The sequence below is a fragment of the Rhagoletis pomonella genome, unplaced genomic scaffold, assembly GCF_013731165.1.
Source record: "Rhagoletis pomonella isolate Grant_MI unplaced genomic scaffold, Rhpom_1.0 Rhpom_scaffold_00008, whole genome shotgun sequence".
Lineage (NCBI taxonomy): Eukaryota > Metazoa > Arthropoda > Insecta > Diptera > Tephritidae > Rhagoletis > Rhagoletis pomonella.
In genome coordinates, this window is record NW_023458562.1 from 26148474 (window position 1) to 26173196 (window position 24723).

At 37.5% G+C, this 24723-nt stretch overlaps 1 protein-coding gene across 50 annotated transcripts in view; it reads right to left on the bottom strand.

Annotated features, from left to right (window-relative positions):
• LOC118744535 (Down syndrome cell adhesion molecule-like protein Dscam2) overlaps positions 1-18751 on the bottom strand; it is a 170518-nt gene extending 151767 nt beyond the window's left edge. For all 50 annotated transcript variants that reach the window (XM_036477630.1, XM_036477638.1, XM_036477603.1 and 47 more), the window contains exon 1: positions 18448-18751. The gene's annotated coding sequence lies outside the window, so the exon portion shown is untranslated. The remainder of the gene's footprint in view (positions 1-18447) is intronic.
• Between the last annotated feature and the right edge of the window lie 5972 nt (positions 18752-24723).

Below are 24723 nucleotides of genomic sequence, written 5' to 3' on the forward strand. Positions count from 1 at the left end.
GCTTCACTCGGCTAAATAACTTAGGAATTCCCACCGCGCCCACTGCCACTCTGATAGTCGAGCGGCAAGAGGTGAAAAATAATAGGAAATGTCAGACCTTCCTTTCGGTTGTGTCAGAATATTTCCCAATTTCACTCATATGAGTGCCATGTCCCGTTATTTAGCAGACAATTGCTTGGAGGATAGGTTGGCTGGGAGAGGTACCTTCGAGGTAGTTGTACAAAGCAAAGAGGGGATGGGAATACCTGACTGCGGGCTCTTAGCAAAGCCGAAACTGTCGTTTCGGTGTGGGTTTCGTCATTTTACTGTTGTATTGGAACTCTCGCAGCTTTGTCAAATTTGATAATTGTTCAAAATTGTTTTGAGAATGATAAGGTTGGAATAATCTCAACTATTTGTCCGAAGCTATCGACCTTTTAAAAGGCTGATTTCGCCTGGAAACTTTCGTTCTCGGCACATTGTGATTTACCGAAATCTTGTAAGTTCCGGTTCAAGACCTAATTCGAAATATAATTCGCTATAACCCGACTTACCGACCGAGTCGGCGAAGAAATAATTCGACAACGAAATAGGAAATCAATTACCCTCTTTGAATTACGAATATGCGACTTATTATAAATACTAAAGCATATCGACATATCGTCCGCTTTCTTAGTCGTCCCATAACACTCTTCTGGAACAGTTGCGGAGACAGAGAAGAGCAATAATCCGCCGAGCACTTTTTGTGTGGATCCGAACCCGCCTCCTCTGAGTGAAGTCCAATAATAACTAGGCGCGTATAAGCTTAGCTGGTTTCCAACTTAAAATAAATTCAACCAAAGAGAAGAAAGTCTCCTAGCTGTAAAGATTGATTAAGAAATATTATAAACCATATTTTCAGCTCTGAAAATAAGCAACTACAAATGCTCTACTTGTACACATACTCCAGCCACTTGACATCAATGGAAACCAATTGTCATCATCTCTGCATGTGTGCAGTACTCGTAAAGAACGTCACACTGAGTTGTTCATTTGCTAATGAATTGGAAATAATGTCATTAAACACCACAAACAACCCCATCAAAGCATCTCTTAAGCGCTTGCCACTCCACCTCCAACTACGTCACAGAACTCTGAAGAGTGATTGAGCAATAAACGCACGCACTCTCACACCTTTTACGCCCGAATGTCACTTCAACATTATGAACAATTGTTTTTTGGACCAATGCAGTTTGAGTTAAACGATAGCAATTAGCAGAAGAGGGTTGGTTATAAACAAGTTCAAGTGAAATGAGGAAACTTGAAGAAATGTGCAATAAGTTGAACGAAGTGCTCTGGTGAAAGAGAAACGGAAGTGAAATAAAAGTAGAAAATTAGGACTAAATCAATACGAATGTGGGAATTGTCAGTCAACCACTTAAATAATGAGCGGACGAAAGTAACAATTTTGTTAGAGCTCTAAGGATTTACATAATGTGCTATCAACTCCAGCTTTTACAAGCCTACTTGCCATCCGACCGTCCGACCGTCCGAACTAGTGTATGTACTTGTACTTAGACGCTAAAGAACTCTATGGTAGAGTCCGAATTTCGAGCCACATTCCGATAGAAAAACATCTGATCAAATAGTCATCATCCCAAATCAACCGTGCTCATCTAGAGGATGACGTTGACGTACAGCGTATTTTTCTCGTCACTAGGAATAAAGACTCATCCAGTATTCCGTTTATCTTCTTTAGGCCACACGTACAACGGGGCATTACGCTGAGGGCGTGGAAATTCGACCTAAATTTTCCGGTCCACCACATCCGCCATACACATTGTATTATCGTCATAAAAGCATACTTATGTAGTCCGATTTGTAAACTCAAAGTACTAGTACAGTGCCTTCAAATTCTAAGCTATCAACTTGGAATGTCCCTAAAACGCATGCAAAACCAAGCGTTTCCTGAAGCTACTTACAAACTCTCAGTACATTAACGTATTGGATGGTACCCATGCTAATAATGCTCGAAGAAATGCCAACAAATGCTTGCTGTTGTATGTGGCAGAGTACAAATAAGTAGCTTGTCAGTTATTCAGTAATGTCGGCAAAAAAATCAATACTTGGCTAACACTTCATGTAATATCCGCATTAAACCCAAAACTCGCTCAGTTCACTCGTCAACATTGTCGTTTGGGGCGGAGTGGAACAGCCTGAAGCTCTTAGAACAAATGTTGATACGCCGCACACACAACACACAAGTAGCCAAAGAAACGCTATCATCAGTTTGAAGTGAACGAATAAACGCAGACCTACTGAGGCTTTTTTGAGCTAAGTAAAGGAGAGTCCATGCCTATGTAAGCGCCATGTGATCTGCACTATGACCAGCGGTGCCAATGTAAACATCCTTTCAATTTCCGCTTGCCAAAGCGCTAAGAGGATTGAGCACTGAATGCCAGAATGGCATAGCCTAGAAAATGCAAGTTTTTGTGAGACGAAATTTCTAAATGGCAAAATTTAAAATGTTCGTTTGAAGATACGTATGTAGAGTGTGAGGGGCTTAAGCATCAATACAACTCGAGTACAAAAGTTTAAAACTGCATGGTGTATAACACTTTAGGTCATAATGGAGAAAGCACCTAAAAGAATGAGCGTCAGTATGGCCCATAATGAGGATGGTGGAAATATGTAGACCCAGCGATTTTTTTTTTTACGTTATTTAGCCCGGCTACAGAGGCTAAAGTTACAAGATATTAAACGCTACTCGGAATCAAACTTTCAAGTATATAAGCTTCAGGATAGCCTACATCAGCGCTTTTGCCTTCAGTTGTCTGATTTCTTCAGCACTCGACAAGCGGAATTTTTAGTTCTAGTTTTAGTGTTTAGTGTTTTAGTGTTAGCTCCACATGCCGGATACTCATTGTACTATGGTTGATCCGTTAAAAGGATCCTTCGACTCGGCAACAAAGCACACGAACATAATGGAAGGACCAAGAGGAATGAACAACTGGCATAACTTAACAAAAGAGAGAAGCGATTGGCGAAGTTATTTGGTCTTGGCTCAAACCGACAAACAGCTGCAGTACCAAGTAACTACTTGATACTAACGGATTGACTTTAGCTTCCCCGGTTGAGTATCTTCTATGGAGCAATACGTGTATGAGAATCGAGTAAATAAAATGTAAAGAATATTGCTTCGTCTAGCAGTTAATACTTTGTAGTCGTAAACTGCTCACTGACGCTGAAGTTGGTCGTTCCCTGGCCGTATGACTTTGATTACTTCATCCGCGGTTGGTTCGCTATAATCGAAAAGATAAAATTAGGCTATACATGCGCAACATTTAAGTTTTAAGGAGATGAAAGGAGAAAATCCGTGAAAGAAAAATGGATGCCTCGGATCAATTTTTTGCAAGGATGGCCCTAAAGAAGGCTGCAATTTGGAATATTTAAGCCACGTTCTAAAGGGATTTGGAATATTTTCGGACCCTGAGCGATTAAGGACAAACGTTTTTATAGTATACTACTAACATCCCTCTCCATCTGATCCAACTCCATCGAAACAGCTCGTTTCCTGGGCCTACCGTTAGTTGAGCTTGACGATTCGGCTACCTGTTTCAGGGCAAGTTGCAGCTATAACAACAATAACACAAACTAATATTTTCAACCTCAAAAACTGATGTTGTATAACTCTTGGATGCCATCCGAGCTGACCCAGAAGTGTTTGACTCAGTATATTACAGGTAGGTTTCTTCAAGCTTGATTGCTGATGTAAATACTTAAATACTATAATTCAAGATCTACTGATCTGGTGACTTTCTAACTGCGTTAAAGTGGCATCAATATCATAAAATTGCCAAGATTTTTCTAGATTTATTGATGTTTGCGCCGTTCCTGTTAGGCTAAATTACTCGGATATCGTATTCGTGTAGTGAGTGGCACGTACTTTCAATCGATAGGACTCTAGTTCAATTCCTGATCCGACCAGATGTGAGAGATATCCAAAAAAGTAATTTTTTTAATACCGGCGCTGAACAAACAATAATTCAAATCCATATTTTTAAACCATATACATATCGTCAGTAGACACGCGCGAGCGAGAAGAGGCCCTGACGAAGGACTGTGCCCCCGCGTAAGTGGAACTACGGGCTTGACAACCCCGAGGTACCCAATCAAAGGCTACCAGTCCTGAGTCGGTGGAGGCTCAACTGGTAGAAGTCTACGGCTTTCGAAAGTATTACAGGAGATGGCACCACGGGGAGCAGATGCTCGCGGAATATGTTCGCCGGCTAGATTAGCAAATCTAGCTGGATGAGCGAGGCGCGCAAGACAAGCGCAATGTACGCCGGCAGGACTTGCAAAACGGAGAGAAAAAAGTCGAATGAAAAGAAGAAGAATTGGTAAAAAGGTATTTAAAGGTAAAATTTGGTGTAACGGAGAAAATGTCCCCAGGTGAGGGACATCGGCTGTGCATAAGGTTTTGCAATGTCCGGCCTGTGCGACTTGTGCGTAAGCACAATGTACGCCGGCTGGACTTGCAGAAAAAGTTTAGCAAGTCTGTGCCAGTACGAGCTATATAGGTTGAGCGAGTTGGGCGAGTCTGGCTGATTGTTGTGTTTGTAGCAGCATACAAGTTCCCCAAAGTGTTTTTTTGTTTGGAGTGTTTCTGGAGTGACAGTCCTTGGCCAGATATAAATCTGGGTCGTTCCGGTTACGTAGACCCGACTGTCGAGGGAACGAGTCTGGCTATTTGAGCTGGTCAGGCTGGCGAGCACTTCTCTGGTATGTTCATGGGTACGGCCCCTTCGGGTAGTATCGTGGTGGCTGTGGTTTACCATCTAAATGCGGGTAGAATCAGCCTACCAAGGTGGCCAGAGTGTTCACCACACACTGTCAATTGGAACTGAAGTACTTGCATTCAGGGCGCTGATCAAGGCATGAATTGATTCGTTGTGCTAAAGAGAGCACCGTGAGGTTGAGTTTAATTACAGGTACTCACGATAAGCCTCACACACAGTTGACCAAGGACTGTCACTTCAGCATCATTCCGCATATATAGTTGACCGCGAAAATAAGTTTACCCGTCTTTCTTCGCCGTCAACTATATTAAGAGGTTTTCTTCCCCGAAGTTCTTTACTCGTCGTTTTGGCGGTAAACTTTTCAGCTCGCTTCTTTATTCGTGTCTACGGACGATATGTACTTCATACAAAATCACCAGATGTGTAGAAAAACTACTTCTACTAGTAAATTATATAGCAATTTATCGCGCATGCGCAAGGGGGTATTTTGAGAACAGAACATATCGATTTTTTTTGCTCATTCAATGTTGAAAGCTTTCGTAATTTATTGGGGTTGAAAACCGGTTTCGCGCCCGGATTTTGGCTGCATAATCAATTCGACATATTTAAGTAATCCGTTATTGTATTACCATTTCCGCTATGTTGACTTAGGCGTGGCACGCAGCTGACGCGTGTCGCTTAATTTAACTGCCAGGGGGAAAAAATTAATAAAAAAAATTCAAAATAATTACAATGCACACAAATGCTGAAATTGAAATTGTGCGTTAGGAAATTGAAATGAATTCTTGTTACAACAAAAACGGAAATTCATTATTAAAAAAAATGCCACCAAACTTTATTAGCATGAAGCAGCAAAGACTAGAAAGTAGTTAAGCGCTTTTAAAATAGGCATCCCCCAAACAACAATAACAAAACCGCTTAATTAAATAGCAGCTAAACTTAACAACTACAACAAAAAGTGGCGTTAGGAAAAAGGTCAAAGCACAGTGGCACTCAAAAGCGCATTTAAAGCGTGGAATTAAAAAAAATATATATTAATAAAACAATCTAAATAATAAACAATAAATGAGTGATGGCACAAAAACTGGCAGAAAATTGCATGGAATGTTCGTGCGGCCCGCCAGTTAGTAGTCAGTCAGTCGGTGGCTCTTGTGCCAAGACTTAAGTAGAAAGCGCGCAGCCAGTGGCATTTAATGCCACTTCATACATGCATATCTTCTGCACTGAAAGCAAAAAAAAACACCAACTGTGACAACAACAATAGCAGCAAACATGCAATCGGCTTTGACAAGCACTCAGCTGTAATACAAAACATACTCACATATATAGTACATATGTATATAGAATGTAAAAAACAGCGGACTAGTCAACGGACGTTGGCAAAAGCAAAAATACAAAACAACAATCCAGACAATGCGTTATTTTTCGTGACTTCCGCCTCAGTGCTGCCACAGGGCGGAGACGAATATGCAATGAGTGCAAGTGTTAGTGTGAGAATGTGCTGCATTTACATACATACATACATATGTAGTATGTGTGGGTGGTTTGTTGATGGCGTATGCACAATGTGACCAACTATTTCATAGCTCAAAGAAGTACAGGTTTGGTTGGATTAGGTCAACGTCGCGAGCCAATTACCAAATTCCGAGTGCGGCTAATTTCGATCCCTGAGATCTCAGTGTTAGTTCAGAAGTGCTAGCCAAAATCCTACCAATTACACAACTTCTTTAGAGCCCTTTGCAGTTGCGCGGGTATGATGCCATCGGTGCTCGGCAACTTTGATGGTTTGAACGAATTTATCGCCCAGGCCATGTGATGATCGTCCAGAAGATCGGATAAGTACGCGACCTGACTGTACTTCGAAGTACGAAGTACAAGAGCTAAAAAGAAGTACTGTACTTCCGAAAGAAGAACGGTTGGTCACATTACGTATGCAGCAAGCTTGAAGGGAGGATGTACATAGTTGCACAAACATACATATGTACATATGTACTAACAAATAAGGAATTGGAATTCTGTTGCCTGAATTAAAGTATGACGCGCTAGTTTGATGACTAACTGACTGTGCGTGACATTTTATTGGCAAAGCATGTATGAAGTATTGTAAATACGTGCATTTTTTTGTGTGACTGCTTGTTGCATCAAAGGAAACAAATTAAAATAGACACATTGACTGCAAGTTTAATGGAAATAAAATTCGGGCTATATTTGAATTTCATGTGGACGTGCATAAATTCAAGTAATAAAAAAAGCTTTTCAAAATGAAAATGAAATATTTTATTGGCTATTAAGTTTGAAATGAACAAGCATAAATTATATGCTGCTAGAATTGTGGGCAACACTTCAATAAACAATATCTCATAGTTGCTATTTTACTTCAGCAATAAAACGTAAGAAAATATTTTGATTTATTTTCGGAAACTTATTTTGAATGTTGAAAAAGGCTGGCCTAGTATTTCACCGAGCTTCTGCTCCAATGTGCTATAACATCAATTTCTAGCGTGCGCCTTGTTGTTGTCACATACAGTGAGCGCCCTACGGTTTTACTGCGCTTTGGAATGGGAAATGGTTATTAGGAGAGGGTTTTTCATGAAAGAAACATTTTCGGAGGTGTGTGCCATTGCCAATGAGGCCGTTATTAAAAAAATTGGTTGTTCCTCATAACGAATCTGTGGCCTACGTCTAATTACTTAACAACGGCAACTGCGGCAACTTCAGGTATAAACGAAAGCCATTTGAGGCTAAATCTGCTCATTGAGATCATATCCTTTACGTTTTTTCCCAAATTTCACAAAAGAATTCTGGTAAAAAGTTATTCTGTTTCAACCAGAATTGACCGTCCGACGTTACTCTCAAAATACAGTTGCTACATTGACAGTAATAACAAAAAAACAGGACACTACCAAACAAGCATTTAGGTTAGAGAACGATTCGAATTCGGATGTGTTTATCTAGAGTAGAAGGTTGGAAGACGATTAGAGGAACTGTCCAAAATTATAGCATTCTCTAAAAAAGGGTAGTTAGTTCTCGATATCGAGAAAAAGGTTAGATATCTAATGATCGTAATAATCTAACGTTGTATTCAAACTGGTTTAGACTAATACTCGTAGTAAGTGACGGTCTTCGTAGTTTTTGGGTAAGCTTTTTATCGACCGCTGTGGTGTAGTGGTAAGCAGTGCGCGCTTCCACTCCGCAGCCCCTGGGTTCAAGCCCTGGTCAAAGCAACATCCCAAAAAAATATAGAAAAAAGATTTTTTCTTAACATCGGTCGGGCGTTCGATAGGCAAGGACAAACCTCCGAGTGTATTTCTGCCATGAAAAACAGCTTCTCATAAAATTACAATTGCCGTTCGGAGTCGGCGTAAAACTGTAGGTCCCTCCCCTTTGTGTGATAACATCAAGGCGCACGCCACAAATCGGAGGAGAAGCTCAGCCAAACACTAACATATGTGTAAGCGCCAATCTATTATTATTATTATTATTTTATCGACCCAGATATCTAAGTTCCTTCGCATGTTTCAGCAAACCGCCCTTCTTCGAAGAGATATCTACCATACCGAAACCGTTTTATATTAGCTCCCATAAAACTTGAGAGTGTCTGGTCTGCGTATCGCAGATAGGGCCATGAGGATTGCAAGAGTTATGACCACGTGTATCGTGTATATGAGTTAAAATTCACAGAAGCAGAAGCCAATTCCGGCAGTTTTCTAGGTGCTGGCTGCTGCCGGATGAAGCTATCGATATTTCAAAAATATGTAGAAAGAATAAGGCAAGGATGTTATAGATGCAAATTTGATGGAATTCAGTGTAAGCGCCTTTCTAATTTTGGTATGAAAGCCACTTTGATGATGAGGTCACGTGAATAAAGTCTCGACTAAAGTCTAGTAGTAGTTTACCTCAGCCTCTTTCCTCTCTCGCTCACGAAAAACCAGTATCAGAGGGTCTAAAAAGACACACTAGTCTTATATATACATAGTAGTAGCAGACACAAAATCTCATATATTTTTTAAGCTCAACGAGAACGACGACTGGAAGAACCGATAGTCGATAATGCCATCAAAATTGTCGAAAGTTCTGATACGGAAGGCAATGGCATAGCTGTCGCGGTACAGCCCGGGAAGTAATTGCCGCTAAAGTGCATACGTTCAACATCTCATCCATGGATGATGTCTAGCCATCGTTAGTTCTAGTTAGGGTCTAAATAAATATGAGTGATCGGTGATGTTAAAGTATGATGTATCCACGTTCTTGTTTCGAGAAGATTTGTTTGTTCTAAAGATCATTGACTTCAAGTGCCCCGTCTAGTGCTTGCTCATCAGATCTCAGTTCCTACCACCCTAACGTACCACCCTAATTTCAGTAAATTAAAGCTCTTAAAAAATCATTAAAGTTTTTGAGCGATTTTTTTTTATCGCCGAATGTAGGTGCCACCGCAAAGCCGACCAAAATATGTTTTTTTTCTTTAATTAAATACCTAGGTGTGTTCGACGAACTTTTTTTTTTGTTTTCTCGTAAGGCGGTACGGTCTAATGTATATGTACATACTTCCGACGATTTCGTGATTGATTAGATTATATTTCCCTAAAATTTTCACATCAACATTTGATCCTACTCGTGCAAAATAATTCTCATTACTTTACATTCACAATACAAAAATAATAAAACAAATAAATGAAAATATACTTTACGCTACCCCTTTATTTGCATATAAATTATGGTGAAAATTTGATTTTAATAAACTCAAAAAAGCAGCCATAGAGTGAGTGATGTGTGCAAAGGCAAATTTTAAGCATTCGCAAGGGGAGAAACACCAAAACCGCAATGAAATGCAAAAACGAGAATTTTCGCCTTGCCAGCAGGCTATTTGCGTTTTTCGACTTCCTTTCGTTGTATGTATGTATGCCCATAAATTTTATAATTTAGGGCGCATTGTGTTTGAACATTTTGAAGGGATACTATGCAAATTCGAGCCAATTTTATACAACACCAACCGTGCGACAATGAAAAGAAACACTGCTGCCAGACATAACTTAATTCGCGTAAAAACACATATTCGGGCAAGAATATATGTATAAATATATATGTACATGTATTTATATGTAAAGTAGGCAAACAATAGCAACAAACAAAGGCCACTTGAATTAAATTTAAAAATGACAAACCAACTTTAAAAGCTTTCTATTCGCCATATATGTATGTCCGTACAGCAGAGGCGACAAATATAAAAAGTATGGACAGAGTTTAGAGGAACCAGAGGCGGAGTGATGGCGGCATGAATAGTGGCGAACTGACGGCGACTGAAATTGATGGTCATATGCAGTGTTGCCACTGACGAAAAAAAATATTTACCATCCACTTGAAAAAAATCTACCAAATCTGGGGAATATCTACCAATAACTTTTTTAAAATTATTTTAATAAAAACTATAGTTTTGTTATTTTTTATTTATTTTAATTAAAACTGTAGATTTTTTTAAATTTTTCTTTAGTTAATTCAATAAGAAAACTCTTTTTAAGAACTTTTTATTTAACTAGTTATACGGTATTTGAGTCATATTATTGGCATATTCTCAGTTTCCTTCAACCAAAAGCGGAAGTGATGAAACTAAAGGCAACAGTGAAACTTCTTTATTTAAAAAACTTCAACTCGAGTTGTTATAGACAAATACATTGACTCAAAAAAGTGATTTTTGTTTAATATTGGCCCAATTTTTTCGTAAAATTTTTTTATTGCTTTAACTAAATCCAAAAAAATCGAGGATTCAAACTATATACAACATATAGAAAAATTCCAAAAATTTTCGTCTAAATTTCGAATTTTTTACTCTGAATTTTTAGAACAATTTAAGGTTTGGAGTTTTGAAGCAAATACTATTTGAGTGTAGCCAACAATGTGCTGCTTAAAATTCCCGTTGATTTTTTTATTTTTTTTCCATTGATAAAAAATGGCGTTGATTATTTTTGCGAACAATCATAGTTACATACCTGTCAAATTTTTCTTTATATTTAAATAATCATTTAAAATATTTAGGCAATCAAAAGCTCCTCGGCATTCCAGTAAAATTAGTTTTGAATGGAGCGCGATATGTTCGCCTTATATCGATATACATTTATACGTATTTAAGTATATAAAAACATGCAAAGAAATTTATAATATATTTAAAGATAAATACGAAAAATAAATCGGGAACAGAAAGTTCATCAAAAATCTACCAAAATGAGAAAAAATTTACCTTTTTACCAACCCAAACTTTTTCTACCAATTTTGGTAACAATTTACCAAAGTGGCAACCCTGGTCATATGTCATCTGCAGCGGACGCTGCTGCTAAGTAATGACGACGACGGGTGAATGAGTGAAACAAATTTGTGGCTGGGCAACAAAGGGACCACATCGTATATAGAATATATAGACATCTGTGCTATTGTCGAGCTTCGTGGGACAAGAGAGAGATTTCATGTGCCCATATGTACATACTTACGAACATGTATGCATTTGCCGGTCGGGCGTTGCACAAAAGCCGTTATTTAATGTGCATGCCCATATGCAAGCATTACTGTCTGGTAAACTCGTGCTACTTGCGGCTTTTTACGGAGGCAGTTGTTTTGGGATTTAATTAAGTTTTAAGTGCACTCGAAATGCGCTGGCTGGCGCGTCGCTTAAATGATCTGTAGCCAGGCTGGGGAGACGACATGGCTGAACTCGTCGGAGTCAATCAATGGGATTTTCTTGACTTGAACTTGGCTGCATTGAACTTAACTATACGGCCGCTATTCATTTAAAATTTACGAAGTTACGAATACAAATGTATGTACATATGTGGTCAGCTTATTGCTCATAAAATTTTCGTAGCTAAGCGGCACGTTTTATTAGATAATTTCAGATTAGAAAGCCAATTCCCCTCCCCCGCCCCCTCCACGATTGTATTTAGTTCCGGCGGAAAATATTGGCCTTAAAAATTGCTTTCACTTGCAATTAAGTAATTCATTTAAGTACAATCACCTAATTTGCTTTATTATGCCCCTATGACCATTAATCAGCATAGCAGAGGATAGCGCCTTTGTGTCATGCAATTGCATTGATAAGTTGAAAACCAATTATGGCTGACGCACTCACGCACGTCATATTTGTTGCGTCGTTGAACTGACATTTGAACTTAGGTGGCGATAAAAGTTCGTGTATGTACATTAGGGTGGTCCAAAATAAGTAAAGTCGGGATTTTAATACTTTAACCCACTTGGATTGTTCTATATCGCAAAAATATACCCATTTTTTTATTTTGAAATCAAAAAATATTTAGAGGTCGCTCAAAGCGTTCAAAGTTTTCTATGCATTTTATATGGGAAAAAACAACATTCGTAGAAAAGGTATAGAATTCATGAAAATCAATATTTTCCTATCGGGAAACTCTGGTTCTCTTCAGGAGACTTCCAATAAGAATACCAAATTGTTTATTTAACCTTTTTTTAATACTTAAGATTTTTTATTAATCACCCATTGCATTTTCCGGGGGTTTTGGCGCACCTATAAAATATAGTTACTATAAAAAAATGGTTAAATAAATATTTCGGTGGGGTTATGGGGAATCTCCTCAAGGAGAGCAGAGTTTTCCGATCGAAAAATATTGATTTTCAAGAATTCTATACCTTTTCTACAAAAAGTGTATTTCCCATATAAAATATATGGAAAAATTTTTAGCGGTTTGAGCGACCTCAAAATATTTTTTGATTTCAAAAAAAAAAATCGGGGAATATTTTTTCGGTGTAGAACAATCCTAGAGGGTTAAAGCATTAAAATCCCGACTTTACCTATTTTTGAACCACCCTAATGTACATGCATATATATGTAAATCTCAAAGTTTTCGCTTAGTTCAAACATAATCTATGTAACTTCAAATATAATCTAACTTCACATTAATTACGCTAATTTGGACAAATTGTTTTGGTACTAAAATATTTGTAGCTTGATTTTTATGATGGCGACGATTGTTTGGGCGCAGTATTTACAACCTTATTGATACATGTATGTAAGTAAAAAAAATACTGAGTGAAGTGGTGCGCCTAGGAGTATGCAGCTTGCATTTATATTTCATTGTGATTTTTCATGCTAATTCTCAATCCTCTTATGAAATAATTTATTGAAATCTCAGGTAGACGACAGTTCAAATTAGAGTTGTCGTAGGACTTTAAATTTACCCCAATCCCATCCATCACGAAATGAAATTTTCAAGTCCCGAACCCGCCCATCCCGACGTTTTTCAGAATTAGACTGCGGGTCCAGTGGGTCCCGAAGTCTATTACTAAGAAAAATTTACATGTCTTTCAAATTAATTTTAAATAATAAAAACAAAAATGAAGATCTGGCATCTTCCGATTAATTTGTTTTACTCTGCTTATTTTTAACTGAGATTTTTCTGAATTTGGGGAGGTGCGTGGACCTTTATCCTATACACGAGGGCTTTTAATGTAGTCTAGCACTTCCGTGGAATGTATTAAGTCGGTGGTGTACATTTAGTATAGAAAGCTTGAAATGGCTTTGCCCGCAGTGAGAGTTCCAAGATCCTCTCCGCCTAAATTTATGAGTTTTTTTGAAGCTTCTTGTTATGGACAGATTAGCCGCTTAGCTTGTCTTTGCTCTATACATTCACTCCAGTGCCTATGGAATTTTTTGTCTAGCCACTTATTTATGACCTCCTTGTAAGTACTTTGGTGAGCTCAATTATTTCCACAACTTATAAGGAAAAAAATTCAAAGAGGCAGCTACATGCATTTCATGTTCGGATTTGTGAACACCTGCGTATAAATTGCAACTCAGTAAGGTATGCACTTAGTTTCAGTACTTAACATTAAAAACAACATAAACTATCACAGAACTACCCGCGCGGCAACTGTAACAATAGCAAGAATCATGGCTACAAAACAACAAGGAAAGATGCCCTGCATGCTGACTAAATAAAAATAACCTGAAAACAAATAAAGTGCATACATAAAAATAAGAATCAACATAAGAACTCTAGGACACATGCATATGTACATATACAGAGAAAGAAAAATGCCGAAAATGTGAAAGAAAAATGCCAACAAAAATTAGATGAACTAAGCCAAGAAGCAGCGCAACTAAATACATATGTATATGTGTATGTTAGGTATAACTATTTAGATTGAAACAATAGCTGTAAATACGTTGATGTGTCTGTATTCGTAGTGTAGCAACAACGGGACCTTCTATAAAACATTGACAACAGAAAGAATGATGCACAGCAACATAAATACAAGTACTATCCACCAAATGGCAACGGCATCATCAACGACACTTGCCTTAGTTCTGTGAATTTGCCACCAGCAGCCTGATGGCTGATGGCCTGCCTGCCTGCTCGTCTGCCCGAATGGTAGCACATCTGCTTGCCACCGCGACTAACATGCTGAGGGTTAATATCTTGTGTCATGCAAGGATAATACGAATAACTACTACAATAACAGCGACTCAGTAAATTTTTATGTACATACACAGCTGCATTTTTCTACCTAAATACAGCACTAAGTGCAGACAAACTATGATGCTGCTAGCGAAAAATAATAATACTCATCACTTCTGGAAAAAGTACCTACACTTAAAAAATGTGTGTGTTTGCAAGTAAATACACATCTATACATATAGTAGTATGAGTGCATGACAGGACTGAAAGGAGCTGGCGAGTGATGACAAGTACACTGTGAGAAATTAAATTTGATTGAATTTCGATTTTATAAATTTAAGGAGCAAAATTAGTGTATGATCAATAAAAATAACCGTGAATAAGCACTAGATGACTTTGTAACTCAGATGAAAATGAGACTGGAAGCAAGTAAACACTAGAAATTTTCATTGATATTAAGTGCTACCTTCTACTACTAAAGATAAAGGCAAATGCACGCACAAAGTTTATTTAGACTGTCCTTAAATAGTGTGTTTATGCTATAAATCTCTTCCGGAAGCAGATACAGCGTCAATTTGTATATAAGAGAACTATGGAGACCTACGCAATCATTTCACAAAAGGCCCCAAGACTGAAAAAGGAGCTAGTGACAGCTGGGATCTGGAGAAAACTTCTGGAGAAAAGCTTGAGTTTTTCTTAGGCCCCGGATGTTATGAAGACTTGTTTTCAGACGGAAGTTTTTGCAATACTTAAGCTGATCGGTGCATCTGTAGCTCTCGTAACGGGACTAGCGCCAATTAACGGCAGGTGGTTTTACAGAAAGCGTTAAACGAACCTGAAACAACTAGATAATGTGTTTGGAACAGTGCGGCTGCTAAATTCTTTATGAAGTTGAAAAGACAGGAGCTGTCATCGCTGTTTGATTGATCAATCCATGGAACTAACATATATAGACAGATGTTCAGTAAAGGAATGCACTACGACCATGAGATCTATTGTGCCCTCTTGCTCCTTACAGCACCTCGGTCACACCCAGCTTCTTTAGGACATCCACTAGATTGTTTGGTGATATCGAGTGCATGTGATGTTATATGCGTTTAGTGACTCGATCTCCCCATTAGTTTATTTGATTAGCGCTGCCCAGTGCTTTGTTTTCAAGGCAATTCTCTATTTATTCTTTCTTCTCTCCTAGGCTCTTCCCAGATATGTATATAGGACTACTATTGCATAGAAGGACTCGGGGGCCTATTGGTGTTGTAGCTGCAAGCCTGTTTGCCCCTTCATTCCCCTCTATGTCTTTGTGGCCCGGGACCCAGAGAAACAAGACGCTTTTGTTTGCTACTAAGGCATTAAGTCTATTACGCACTCAATAACCAGTGCACACTTGTTTTAGTTCCAGCTTACTTTATTTCCTAATTCTATTTTGAAGTTCCTTTCGAAGCTAATGATTCTGCTGATATCGACTCTTGGGAAACGGATTATGGGTATCTATTCCCGAAGAGATTCCATGCTACGAGTTGATACTACTTTCTCACTACCCCGCCTTTCTTTGGTGAAGTTGATTAGGTATCGTTTAGGGAATTAACGTACTTATGGCGTTACCTTTCTGTCCAGCGCCTAAGGAAGTAAAAAACCTAAGCAGATCCTATGTAAGATCTCATTTTATTTCAAATGAATTTAATTTTTTTTTTGCATTTTTTGTGCAAAAAACGGGATAATCGTATGAAAGCAATTTGATTAATTATTTTTTAGAATCTCAGTTAGTCTAGACTTAATTTACTTATCTTTACGTAGTACTTTTGCCAACCTTATATGAGAAACTCTGTTGGCAGTTGGTTCAAACTTAACTTACCGTAAGAAATTTAAGAACCTATAGATTTTAGATTCTTAAGTTTCGCTTTTGGCTTAAGTTGGCGTGTCAAGTAAGCATTGATGATTTCCTACGATAAGTTCAGTTAAGTTTAGACTAACGCAGCTTTAACCCAGAAATAAATTTGCTGCATGTTTGTAATAAAACTGAATGTAGAAGTAATAATAATAATAATGCCTCAAAAACGCATAATACAGTCACTACAATAAAAAAATAAGACGGAGAACGCAAACAAAAAAAGGATTTTCGAACTTTAAAATTAAAAAAAAAATCTTTTTCAAACTTTTAAATTTTCTTTAAAAAAAATATTTCCTTCATGCGTCTACAAAATCATGACCACTGTATTTATGCGCAGGAAACCTTTTTCGCGTTGGTGGTCTTTGGTGGCGCTTCAAAAATAAATTTTCATTAGTCCTACTCCAGCTACGCTGCAGGCATTATTTTTTGCGCAGAACTCCTTTAAAAACAGTTTACAGTTTTTTCTCTCCATTTTACAACGACCTCTACTAAGCTTAGCGTTATTTATTATGAAAATTCCTAATAATTTTTAAACACTATCAGTGGGGGAGGTGCATAACAGAAAATAACCATGTACATATTTTATATGGGACACCCCTTCATTTCGTTATACGTATAAAATAAAGACATCAACCCTTAAAAAATCTTATAATTTTAAACATCAAAAATTTAAAAAAAACATAATCACGAAAATTCTACAACATTTTTACTTGACATATGATTAAAACTATTTCATATATGTACATAAATTCATAAACTCGTCGAGTTATAGCTGGTCAAAGTAAATTTTTTTCGAATTCTTGCGATTTGAGAAAAACATTTTTTTTTAACTCTGGTACAAATCCCTAATTTATTAATATTGAAATTTTCGGCGGCGTATCTATTTCATGAGCAATTAGTACGTACTTGAAAACAAGAAATACACATAAAACAGCTGTTATAAAACAAAATTAATTTAATTTAAAAACGCACAAATGTTATCGAAAATGTTTTAAAAATAAAAACATTCGTTTGTGCGCAAATATTATTTCCAAACTCTAATTTATTTACCATGTACCGCAACAATAACATAGATTTGGCAACATCTGAAATTCAAAGGACCAAAGTAGACGCACTAGGCTGCACAGCAAAAATGTGGCAAATCACAAATTGCAACACTTGGCACTGTGAGAAACAGGGATGGCTGGTATATGCCACTCATTTGAACGTACAGATTTTGACAGTTGCAATTTGACAGTTTTCCACTGATACATATGTATTTGTAGCGATGTGCGGGGCATGCGCATTTAATTACTTTATACAAACGAAAAAAACTATGATTTGCAGTGAATGCAAATATTTGCAAAGCAAAAGATGTTTTTCAAATGCAAATTTATAAATGAAAAATGAACGCAGAGTAAAAAAATTTTCGCACAAATTGTAGGATATTCCCCTAATTTTAATATGGAGGCATTTTTGAAGCGCAGGATTGGATTTTAAGCTGTTTTTAAGCCCACAAAAGTTACCGCACCCATAAAAATTCAATGACAAACGAGCATTTTTCTCTACAAACACTCTGCTCGAAAGCACACAAGTACACACCCTTTTGTGTGTACGCATGTTTGTACGCGTGTGTTTTGGCTAAAAGCATGTCAAAGGGGTGGGAGGGATGGAGTACCTTCAGGAACACAAGGGTGCTCTGTTGTGGAAACTCACTGACTGCTGGCAGCCGCATGGAAAATTGGCGAGAAAAAAAGTGAAGCGAAAAATCGATAGCTGTGACGGAACTCCATTACTGCTGCATGCAAAAGTGCTTGGATAATTTGCATTTTCACTTCAAACTTACACTAATCAAAAGCAAACTTAAATGGTTAGGATTAGATTTGGGAAGTAGATGGAAACTTGGCAAAAATGGCGATGCATCGAGTGACTGACTGCTAGACTAGCTGCCCACCCCCGCAGAAAAAGAAAAAAATATGCTGACATGTATATTTTAACTAAATACTTTCTACACTTAAACCCACCTTTTTGTGTATACAGCATTTACAAGATTCTTCATTGAAAATTAGCCAACTATCGGCCAGTCAAATAATCGGCCATTACAGCGGGCGCTGTGTGCAGTCGCAAAGAGGCCACTAATCCACGGGGGTGGCTCTTTACACACCACACACACACGCTATATACTCGCCACTCGGCGCTGCTGCATTAGGAACTTTACCAAATTTTCTAATTCACTTTGTGCTAAAAGCACGCAAATCTTCTCTTAGAATCTCTGCACATTCACTTCACTAAATTCACCATATTTTCACTTATATCAATGCACTCGCATATTTTCCACACAAAAATCAGCGAATTGAATTAATTAACTATTTTGCTTGAATTAAATTTATGCGAACATAAAAACACTAACCAATTCTTATTTAGATAAGTGCGTGTATGTATGTATGTGTGTCGCGCACACGCACACAATTCACCAAACGAACGAACGCGTAGCACCGGAACCGGTTTCGCTTGATTGCTATATTTGTATTCGTCGCTTCGGTGTCGTTGTTCTCTTATTTTTTGTTGTTTTTATTGTAGTAGATACACCGTCTGGGGGTTGTTGGTGTGGTTGTGTGATTGATTCACACACACGCACACAATCTGACAAACACTCACAGATTCCCTAAACGTATGTTAAACGTGAACGACGCGCGGCCCTCTACTTCCGACAAAATCCAAACTCCAACTGAACCGAGCAACTTGTGCGATGCTAGCTGGACCCTGCTGTTGTTTGTAATGAAAGCGTAGTATTTTTGTTGCTTTTGTGCCAACACGCCAACACTTATTGGGGAAATTCGTTGCAGCATGCAACCGATTTGAGTTGATTTCATGCATTTTTGATTGTTCGTAGGCGATAGGTATGGCAAATTGCAAAGTCGAATTGTTTTAAAAATAACCTCGAATTGCCATACGTTATTGGTGCTCTAAGCATTTCGCGCTGTAAGCCTATAATTAAAAATATGCACGGCAAAATGAGAACCTCCTCCTATTTTGAAGTCGGTAAAAAACAGATTTTTATTAAAGTAAAGATGAGGAAAAAATTATTTTTTACCATTAAATTTCCTCAACATTTTTTTCCTACATTTTTACCCACCAAAAATTTTCTTCCGTTTTGATATTTTTTTCTGCTTTTGGTAAAAATATTTTTTTTACATTTGATGCTTTCTGAAGTACTCTGGGAAATGGGTAAATGTATTTTTTCCGAATTTTTTTTTCTTCAACTATCTTTTTTATAACAGACTTTTTTCTAATTTGTGGTAAATTTTTTCTAGTTTGGGTAAAAATATTTAGGTCTAAAATTTTGTGATAAAAATAGCTAAATAAAAATGTAGTATAAAAAGAGAAAAACTTTAAAGTAAGTTAAATCCCTTAAATTTTCTGTTACAATTTATTTTTTATTTTTACAGGAAAAAAGCTACGAATCAGCTGTTGATAACCACTAACTAACAAAAGAAAGCTGAAAATTACGTTCACAGTTGATAAAATTACCAAATACCAACTAGCAGGTGTGAATAGCCTTAATGTTTATTGGGTATGTATCTCTGGTGCAGAGCAAGTGATATATCAAAGGCGTATATTCAATACGACCCATCTGCCAGCACTGGCTACAACTTTACTTTTGAAATTCAATAGTTAGTTCTTCTGACATGCTATATATAAGGTATTTGAACTTTCGACATCTAGTTATTCATTAGTGTTGCGGTTACACAATTTGTATATGTCATATGTTAGCTTTCTTGAATAATTTTTTTTTTTTATTAATTAGTCAACATCAATGCGCTCTTGTAATTTTCTAAGAAATTGTAGTTTTCAATGTCATTAAACACAAAACTTTAGAGAATTCTTATGTTCTAACATGTTCCAGGCAAGTATTACCTATTTCCAATATTTTACATACATATTTTTTTATTTTGTCTCCTAACGCGATAAGTGACAAGAACCAGCTTTATGACTTATAAGGCTATGGTCCCCTTAACCAATGGAAAAAATTGTGCAATTTTACACTACATTTTTTCCTGAAAAAAAAAACGATCCCTTGTAAAACTGCAACGGCTACCACAAAAATGTCTCATCATTCTTCACCCTCAAACAAGCTTACGAAACAAGTCGCAAAGAGAGGGGAAATAGGTTCGATACAACACGAGTTTGCGCAAAGCAGTCTCTTTGTTTTGGGAAATTATTTGCCGGCTTTTGAAGTGTTTGTTATTATTGCGTTAATTTTTGCCGTTTTTGTTTTGATTACTCCATATTTGTATGTTGCCAGAAGAGAATATAATAAATCAAACACATAAATATAGGTAGCTACATAAATGACTCATGCGTGCACGTGTAACCAGCTAGCGGTAGTGGAGTTGCACGTCTGCCCATTTAGCTGTGCGTTGATTTGTGTGTGCGTGCGAATATGATCTAGGTTTGTAGGGGTGGTAAATTGCGCGTTTTATGGCATATTAAATGCACTTAATGAGTCAGGACGCAGTTTTTTTGTATTGCATTTACTTTACTTCACTTGGCGTTTGAAACCGTGTTTGAGGTCTTAAGCGAAGGAGTTGGATGCCTTTTACATATAGGCAAACCAAAGACTGTTATAGCGAACTGGAAAAATGTTTTTTTGTTAAAACCGGGACATATATACAGTGCCGGCTACTTGAATAGCGCACCCTTTTTGACTCTCAGTATTGACAGTTTTCCTTTCGAGGATTTAATATCCATTAGTTAAAAAAAAAAATTAGCATATTCTGTAACAAAAACCACGTAAATGCGACTTTAAAACTTAATACAAAAATAAAAATAACTAACCTCATTTTTTTTTTTAATTTCAACCTTTTTAAAAAAATTTCTAGAAATTAAGGTGCAAGTTTCTTAACACTAGGAAGACGAAAATTTGAACTTACCTTAACGTAAACAAAGTCGGATTATTAATTCTTGAAACGTTAGCCATGCTAATGCAATAATTCTGGTAATATGTTGTATCAAAAATGTGATTGCGCTAATTGGACCACTTTGGTCTTTCTAGAGTTAAAACTCGCGTTGATTTTGGATTTTTTTTTTATGTGGAACGTGTTAAGGCCCCGCCAGATAGAAAATCTTTTCTGCGTCACAGAGATGCTTTTGACGAACAAAACGCACAGAACATGGCGGGACGGTACAATAAAAACGTTGCCGCAAACAAAACATTTGATTGGTGAAAAATTAGCCTGTTTAAAATCCTTCCATGCATCTTTGTTGTTGTTTTGCCGCATATGCGTACATCAAAAAATGAGAGCTTTTTCAGTTACGGCAATGCGTCAAAAGCTTCCCTGTGATCATCGGCGTAGCCAGAATGAAATTTAGGGGGGGGGGGGGCTCGACCCTACTAAGCTGGCATTTCAGGGTACTATTTTATATATATATACGGAAAATTTGAAAGTTAGGGGGGGCTCGAGCACCCCCCTGCCCCTACCTGGCTACGCCCATGCCTGTGATGCAGAAAAGAATTTCTATCTGATGGACCTTTACTCATTTTCTTCCATAAAAGTATATAGTATGTATGTTCGCCTATTTATATATCGATGAAAATGCACAGCACGGACTCCAAACTGGACCGCGCTAAGTTACCAATTTTCTTCCGTTCGTCTTTTAAGCGTTACTTATGTATCAATAGGCATCCGTTTATATTCAAGACTATCTTAATGCTTAATGGCGGCTAGACGGCAACTTATACTAGTAGATATATGCCACTAATGCGAGTACTAAGCACATAATAGAGTCAAAAGGGGTAGCAGGAAGTTTAACTTTAGTACTAATCCAATGCTTTTTTTTTTGGATAGCACATTGCCGTTAGACGACTTCAGCCGTTAGACGACTGACAGCGATTTACGAATCTTAAGCTGGTTTGATGTGACACAAGTTTATACTTCAATAGTTGAATATTTCTGCGAGTGTTGAATATGAAAACTTCTTGGGTCGTGAAGCAGTTATTTATGCCTATATGTAGCTATCGTGGCATTGAAAACTTCAGACATGGGGCGTTCTTTAACCAAATTCTGAGAAAGGGTGTTTTTATATAAAATTCTGAAATAGGGCGTTTTTCAAATTCTGAAGTAGGGCATTATTGAAAAGTTTTCTGAGAGATAGGGCGTTTTCGAACTGGCTGCCGAGATAGGTCGATATTCCACTTAGCCATCGATATGAAGATGCTAAAGGAGCTGTTCAGTAACGAGTGCCGTGGCCTGAAAACTCTACGCTGTTTTTTTTTTTTGGATTTGAAAATTCGCAATCATCGCTGCACGAAGTACTCGTCCATAGCTTATTAAAAAATGCATGCCCGGTTGGACCAATCAATTTTAAATGTATCAGCCCGTGAAAGTCTAAAATTACACAATTTTTTTCGAAAAATTTGCCATTAAAAATTTTTACAGTTTTAAACTCTCAGCCTTTATTCCAGATAAATTAAGATAAACTTTATAAAAATGCTTTAGGTTTTCTTTCTTGCTTCACGAGGTTCAGCAGTTCGGAAAAGAGTGAAGTTGGTTGCCTTTCGCCAATACCAACTTCACACTTTTCTACAGTACAGGGTTGCTTTATTTGGTACTGTTTACAACTCGGCCCACCTGACTATGACCGACCTCGGTCATCAAACTTTATATTACATTTATGTTTAGACTGCCTTAGGTACTAATATTTACATGCTGTACGTTACAGTGTTCAATGTATAATTATTATACTGTACAATTCATCTTAACTTCTAAAGCTTAACTGCTACGTACTATGTTACGGTGTAAGTTTATAGCCTATTATTATCCGTTCGACTCATCAGCAGAAGCGACCTTTTCAACGTTTTTATCGACCCAATTTCGCATTCTATTCGCTTCAATAACGCCATTATACGGCAGCTGAGTTAGCTGGCAATTGTCCACGTCTCTTATGACATACCTGTCATTTCCTAAAACCTTAAACACTACATAGGGTCCTTTGTATTTAGGGACGAATTTCTTGTTTGTTCCCACTACTGTATCTACATTTCGTATAACAACAAAGTCACCTACTTTATACTCCTTCGCCTTCACACTATTCTTCAGGAAATGACTTAAATTGTATTCTTGCTTCTTTTCAATACCTTCGGACGCGCTCGATCTAATTTGCTCTAAATCTCTTGGAACGTTTTGATTTACTTTATCCTCTATGTACTCCGTAAACTCATCTATTATCTCGCCTCTCTGCTCGACCCCAAATAAGAGTTTGCTTGGGGAACTTCCCGTAGTACTGTGAATTGAATTGTTGATGGCATATTCCACTTGAAGAAGTTTACTTGACCAATCCGCATGATTGATTGGTTCGGTAAGCTTTCCCAACATTGTTTTTAAGACCCTATTTACACGTTCTACCTGTCCATTAGCTTGTGGGGAAGCAACTGCCGTTTTTACATGAATTATATTTCTTTTTATCAAAAAGTTCTCGAATTCTAGTGACGTAAAACAAGTCCCTCTATCGCTTATAATTCTCCTCGGCCTACTATAATAGCTAAAGTATTTATCTAATGCTGCATTAACCTCCCGAGTGCTTGTAGAATTAGTGGGATAAAGTTTTACGAACTTCGTGAAAGAATCGATTACGACCAATATATGTTTACGCTTAGACTGTATTGTCGGCAGCGGACCAAAATGGTCAATATGAATTGTATCAAACGGCACTGGCCTTTTAGGTATATTATAGAAATTCCTTTCATTTGCCCGAACTGGCATTGCATACATGATGCACTTCAGACAGTTTTGAACGAACTTCTCAACTTTCAGCTTCATTTTCGGAAACCAATAGTACAAACAAATTTTCGTCAAAGTTTTGTCAACAGACTGATGTCCTATTTTCTCATGCATTAGTCTTATAATATTATCTTCCATTTCTCTAGGCACATATAACATGGTTTTCCCATCTCCCTTTACTTTATAAACTAGTCCGTCTGATAATCTAAAGTCCTTTACTTCCTCCTTTTCCATACGTTCTTTTAAATCTGTTATCAAATCGTCACGTTCTTGAGCTAATTGTATATGAAACTCGGCTTCATTAATATCTACGTTAGCAATTTGACATCTGCTTAACGCGTCAACATGACCCATTGATGACCCCTTTCTATGTTGAATGATGTAGTTGAAATTTTCTAGTTCCAGAGCCCATCTGGCTATTCGTGCGTTTACCTGCTTTCTTCCCAAAGTCATAGCAAGCGAGTTACAATCCGTAACGATCTTAAATGGAATTCCTTCCAGATATACTCTAAATCTTTTCAGAGCATAAATGATTGCCAATGTTTCGAGCTCGAAACTATGATACCTACTTTCCGCGCTTGACGTTGTTTTCGAAAAGTACGAAATTGGATGAAATTTACCATCGTCCTGACGCTGTAGCAAAACGGCCCCAAAACCGGTCGAACTGGCATCACAATGCAATTCTGTTTCTCTCAATGGATTATAAATTGCTAGCACTGGACTTTCGGTGAGTTTGGTTTTTAATTCTTCAAACGCGGCAATACACTGTTCATCAAAATCAAAAGTCGAATTTTTCTTCAACAACTGTTGTAATGGTTTTACAATCCGTGAGAATGACGGTACGAATCGTCGAAAAAATGAAAATAATCCAATGCAAGAGTGTAACTCTTTTTGGTTTTTAGGAA